Source organism: Citrus clementina, unplaced genomic scaffold, assembly GCF_000493195.1.
Source record: "Citrus clementina cultivar Clemenules unplaced genomic scaffold, Citrus_clementina_v1.0 scaffold_9, whole genome shotgun sequence".
Lineage (NCBI taxonomy): Eukaryota > Viridiplantae > Streptophyta > Magnoliopsida > Sapindales > Rutaceae > Citrus > Citrus x clementina.
In genome coordinates, this window is record NW_006261964.1 from 8,212,393 (window position 1) to 8,219,036 (window position 6,644).

The 6,644-nt window shown below is 35.6% G+C and overlaps 1 non-coding gene across 1 annotated transcript; it reads right to left on the reverse strand.

Moving 5' to 3' along the window:
- Window positions 1-1,347: 1,347 nt before the first annotated feature.
- On the reverse strand, window positions 1,348-1,451 carry LOC112095513. The gene has a single exon (XR_002903889.1). It is a non-coding gene; the product is annotated as a small nucleolar RNA R71 (small nucleolar RNA).
- Between the last annotated feature and the right edge of the window lie 5,193 nt (window positions 1,452-6,644).

A 6,644-nucleotide genomic window follows, 5' to 3' on the forward strand; every position in this document is an offset into this window, starting at 1 on the left:
ATTTATTTTCTCTTCCCCTTTAATTTTTGTGGATGTTTTGACTTTTCGTTGACAAATAGTAATAATCTTGTCTATATACCGCCCTGGTTTCACCGGCTCCATAGTACAAATTATTATTATTTGGTACGATAAGCCTTTAGCACCATATTAATTAGAGTGTGGTTCATGAGGTGTATATTCCCCCCTCATAATTTAATTAGCACTAATAAGGAATATTTATCCCATGGTGCATGTTGATATGGATCCAAATACCCAAGTGTTTCATTTCAATAGATTTATCTTCAATTCATTCTCGCCATTTTAATTTAAGTTTTAGAATATTCCAAATCATTTTCACCAGAAATCCAACCACCCATTTAGAAAATTAATTCTACACACAATTAAAATCTACCTGCTCGGGGGATCGACACTCGTCACCATTAGTCTATTCTACAATAGATTCGTGTGCTTGCGAGTTCAGAAAATTTGTACAACAAGTTTTTGGCGTCGTTGCCGGGGAGGTAAGTTATTTTAATTCGTAGAATTAATTTTTGTGAATAATTTCTTTTTTTTGTTTTCTTTTTTTTTTCTTATTAAAAAAAGAAAAAAAAAGTGAATATGCATTTAGAGGTAATAATTTCTTTTCTTTCTCTATTCTTTACAATTCTGCAATTTAATTTTTAAGTTATTTTTCTTTTTCTTTTTTTGTTGTTTATTTTATTAATTTATTTTTAGTTAATTTATTTCACGTATTTGTTTTAGTGTGTTTTTATAAAAATGTTGTAACAGCGTAATAAGGTTAGTACCGTAATTTTTCATTCTTCTTTATTTTTATTTGTTTTGTTCCCATTTATTTTTTGTGTTCTTTACATGCATGGTCGAATGTCATTATTGCCTAATCTTGAGCCTATAGATATTGAACTTGAAAAACCACTTTGCACACACAAACATGTTGCAATTAGAAATAAAAATGAAATGGATTTGCAACAACAACCACCACCACAGGAGATGCTATTTAAGGACTACTTCAGTCCCTTAGCTAATTTGAGCACATCATGCATAAGATACCCAAATGTAGTTGCTAGGAGTTTTAAACTAAAATCTAGTGTGCTAAATTGTCTCCCAACATTTTATGGTCTAGAAAATGAGGACCCATATAATCATTTGAATGATTTTTATGCTGTTTGTCAAACTTTTAAATATGAGAATTTTTCAGACGATGATGTTAAACTCATATTATTCCCATTTTCTTTAAAGGATAGAGCCCGTTCATGGCTCAATACATTACCTGCTAATAGCATTACATCATGGGAGCAAATGGTAACAAAATTTTTGAATAAATACTTCCCAGTGCATAAAACCAATGCTATTCGCAGGGAAAATTCAGAGTTTACCCAGAGAGAAGATGAGCAGTTTTTCGAAACATGGGAGCGATTCAATGGGCTACTTTTGAAGTGTCCACATCATGGGTACAAGAAATGGCACCAATGCCAATAATTTTTGGAGAGATTATTGCCACATGTGCAAGAATGGCTAATGGCAACAAGTGGAGGAGAGCTAATGTCAAAAAGTGCATCAGAGATTTGGGAATTCTTCCAATGACAAGCAGATAATTCCCAACAACGGAGTCGATCACTCAGGATTACTAAAAGAATTAAGGTAGTAAATGAGGTTCACATTGGCGAGTCAAATTCAGAAATTAGAGAAGTCAAAGCGAAGGTCTCTCTCGACAAATAACATCGTTATCGACTACTAAATCAACAGAGCCACATGACCATGACTCATACTCAGATCAAGCCAATACAATAAGAGTAATGAGAAAACCATCAAATTAAAACCCATACTCCAACACATATAACCCTGAATGGAGAGACCACCCCAATTTTTCATGATCTCAAGGATTCCAATAGAATGGACCAGCAGCTTTCGCTCCACCAATGCAACCAATTCCTCAAGTTCCCCAAGCCTCTTAGCCACCATTTAGACCATACAATTAGAACCAGAACTACTCTCAACCCAAACCATGGAAGGATTCACTCCAGAATTTCAAGAATATTACTTACTCCACGATCGAGCAGCAGAACCACACCATTGATGAAATACGAAATGAGATGAGAGCATGCTTCAACTCACAAGCTCAATCAATTTCAAGCCTCGAGAAGATGGTGGGACAACTTGCTTCTTCAGTTCAGACCTTGGCAATGACTATTGAGAAAGGAAAATTCCCAAGTCAACTAGTGTCTAATCCTAAAGGAGTGAATAAAGTAAGTGCCAGTTCACCACAGCAGCAGAGAGAGGTCAAAGCCGTTATGATCTTGCGAAAAGGGAAAGAAGTCGACAACAAAGTGGAGATGTCGGCGACAAAAGCAAATCAAATTGTACCTATGAATGTTGAGGACTCACCATCGAATGAGAAAGAAGAAATCAACCCACAAGAGTACATTCCAAAAGCTCCATTTCCTCAGAGGTTAGCTAAGGGAAAGAAAGGAAAATCCACATGTGAGATTCTTGAAATCTTCAAACAGGTAAGTGTTCACATCCCTTTGTTTGATGTTATAAAACAAGTTCCATTTTATGCCAAATTTCTTAAAGACCTTTGTACTAAAAAGAGAAACATTATTTATGTTCAAAAGAAGACATTTTTAACAGAAAACGTTAGTTCTATACTCCAGCACAAAATTCCTCTAAAATGTAAAAATACAGGCTCCTCCACTATCTCATGTAGCATAGGGAACCACATAATTGAGAATGCTTTGTTGGATTTAGGAGCTAGTGTAAATTTGTTGCCTTATTCAGTTTTCGTGAAGCTTGGACTGGGAAAATTACACCCAACTCCAGTGGTGTTACAACTTGTAGATCGATCCACGAAAATACCTCGTTATATAGTGGGGGATGTGCTTATCCAGGTAGATAAGTTTTATTTTCCTGTTGATTTCATTGTAATTGACACTCAACCAATCCAGGATTTAAAGAAGTACATCCCATTATCCTAGGCCGACCTTTCTTGGCAACTGCCGATGCTCATATTCAATGAAGGACTGGAAATATGCAGTTGTCCTTCGGCAACATGACTATAGAGCTAAACATCTTCAACATTGCCAAACAACCTCACAATACAGATGATGGAATTGTTGATGTAGATTTAATAGAAAGATTAGTTGACGGCCCTTTACAAACATGTTTAACTCACTTTGATTTGGATTTTGATATTGACAGATCAGTCGGTGAGGTCAACGCTCTACTTGACTCAGCATCATCCATGGATACTAATAAATGAAAGTCAAGAGTTGAACAACTAGCACCATCAGAGAAGAAACTGATCCCATCATCAGAATCACCACCGAAACTCGAGCTCAAACAATTACCCGGCACTTTGGAATGTGCGTTTTTGGATGAAGAAAGCACTCTATGGGCAATCATCTCATCATCCCTAAATGACAAACAAAAAGGTAAGTTGTTGGATGTTTTAAAAGAGTACAAAGGAGCATTAGGATGGACCATAGCAGATATAAAATGTATAAACCCAGTAGACTGCATGCATTATATTCACTTTGATGAAAATGTTAAACCTACTAGGGAAATGCAACGTCGGTTAAGCTATTAGACGCAGTTGTTAGAACTAAAGTCGTTAAGCTATTAGACGCAGGTATCATTTACCCAATTTCTGATAGTTCATGGGTTAGTCTTGTGCAAGTTGTCCCCAAAAAGTCAGAAGTCACAGTAGTTACGAATGTTGATAATAAATTGATACCCACTGGAGTGACTACAGGATGGCGTGTATGCATTGATTATAAAAAATTGAATTCTGTCACACGTAAAGACCATTTTCTTTTACCATTTGTCAATCAAATGCTTGATAGATTGGCAGGCCATGAATTTTATTGGTTTCTAGATGGCTACTCATGATATAATCAGATTCCCATAGCACCAAAAGATAAAGAGAAAACCACTTTCACTTGCCCTTTTGTCATTTTTGCATATAGGAGGATGCCATTTGGATTATGTAATACACCTACTACATTTCAACGATGCATGTTAAACATTTTTCTGATATGGTTGAACGATTTCTTAAAGTCTTTATGGATGACTTTTATGTCTGTGGTGATTCATTTGATTAATATTTACATCATCTAACACTAGTTCTGCAGAGATGTATTTAGAAGAATTTGGTCTTAAATTGGAAAAAGTGTCATTTTATGGTAAAACAAGGTATTGTTCTCGGTCACATCATTTCGAGGAAAGGTATTGAGGTTGACAAAGCAAAGGTGGATCTCATTTTCAATCTTCCTCCACTTAAAATAGTCAGAGAAGTAGGATCTTTCCTTGGGCATGCCGGTTTTTATAGACGTTTCATTAAAGATTTTAGTAAAGTTTTTAAACCCTTATGCAATCTACTTATTAAGGATGTACCTTTTATCTTTAATGATTCATGTCTTGTGACATTTGAAAAATTAAAGCAGTTGTTGACATCATTACCCATCATTCAGCCCCCAAACTGGAGCTTACCATTTAAGCTCATGTGTGATGCATCTGATTATGCAGTAGGAGCAGTTTTAGGACAAAGAGTTGATCGAATTCCCTATGTTATTTACTATGCTAGTATGACATTAAATGATTCACAGTTGAACTATTCAACTACTGAAAAAGAAATACTAGCAGTAGTGTTTACATTAAATAAATTTCGATCTTATCTCATTGGTTGTAAAATAATTGTATTCACAGATCATGCTGCTCTTAAATACCTGCTCACAAAGAAAGATACAAAAGATAGAATAATTCGTTGGGTGTTACTTTTGCAGGAATTTGATTTGGAATTTAAAATAAGAAAGGCACAGAGAATGTTGTGGCTGACCATCTCTCTCGTCTCCATTTTGACATAATTACAGAACCATTAACATTGAATGAGTCATTTCCAGATGAACAATTAATGAGTGTGGAAGTTTTACCGTGGTATGCTGATATCGGTAATTATCTTGTTACAGGTCAACTTTCGGAGCATTGGACCAAGCAAGACAAGGCCAAATTTTTTACGGAAATAAAGAATTTCTTTTGGGATGACCCTTATCTGTTCAAGTATTGTGCATATCAAATTGTTAGACGATGTGTCCCAGCAAATGAAATTTGGAATATTCTTTCATTCTGCCATGAACAAGCTTGTGGAGGCCATTTTAGTGCTAAGAAAACAGCAACTAAAGTTTTACAATGTGGTTTTTATTAGCCAACTATATTTCGAGATGCTTACACTTTCTGTTCTTCATGTGATAGGTGTCAACGAATAGGGAGCATTACGCGAAGGAATATCATGCCACTAAATTCAATTTTAGTGGTTGAGATTTTTGATGTATGGGGTATCGACTTCTTAGGACCATTTCCTCCTTCTTTTGGCCATCAATACATATTTGTTGCTATTGATTATGTATCAAAGTGGGTAGAAGCAATTCCGTGTAGAACCAATGATCACAAGGTGGTGATAAGATTTTTAAAAAGCAACATTGTTTCACGCTTTGGATTCCGTCGAGTAATAATCAGTGATGGTGGTGCCACTTTTGTAACAAAGCATTCAAAGCTGTTTTGACAAAGTACTCTATAACTCATAAAGTGGCGACCCCATATCATCCGCAAACCAGTGGCCAAGTTGAGATCTTCAATCGAGAAATAAAGCATATATTAGAAAAGACGGTGAAGCCATATAGAAAAGATTGGTCATTAAGACTTGATGATGCATTATGGGCATATAGAACGGCTTTCAAGACCCCGATTGGGATGTCACCCTATAGGTTAGTGTATAGAAAAGCTTGCCACCTACCTGTGGAACTCGAACATTGTGCGTACTGGGCCATCAAGAAATTCAACTTTGACATGCAGTAAGCTAGCTCATAAAGAAGATTACAGCTGGCAGAACTTGAAGAAATTTGTAATGATGCATACGAAAATGCCAAGATTTATAAGCAGTGAATGAAAGTCTTTCATGACAAGCAAATTATGAGAAAATCTTTCACTCCAGGTCAGAAAATGCTTTTATTCAATTATCGCTTGCACTTATTCCCAGGTAAGTTACGCTCTCGATGGTCTGACCCTTTTATTGTTCACACTATTTTTCCACGTGGGGCAATTGAAATTAAAGACCCAAAGAATGGTGTCACGTTTAAAGTTAATGGCCAAATACTAAAGCCATATCTAGAGCACCAACCACATGGAGAGGATACCGAAATAAATTTAAGTAACCCACCAGATTTGAATTGAGATTTTCCTTTCTTTTCTGTGATTTGATTTTTTTTCTTTCTTTTTACTATTCTTTTGCTAATTGAAATTATCTTTGCATAAGTGTGTTTGTTTAACCATTAAGTTTTCTCTTATCATTATTAATCATGAGTGTCATAACTAAACAGTTCCTCCTGGACATTTTTAGACCACTTCAACATGTAAAATCTCATTTCAGAAGGCAGATTCGATTTTGTAAAACACATTATATTTAGGCTCTGCAACCACCAGAGTTAGTATCCCATGTTGAGGATTTAAAAAGCCAACTCAGAGACATTGAGAGAGGTGTCTACAACATCCAATTGGAGCTTGAGGTAAATTCAATAAGAGGACGATTGTAATTTTCTTTGTATGTTTTAGTTTATTTTTCTATTTGTGTGCTTTAGTTTGTTACTCCAGTGAAG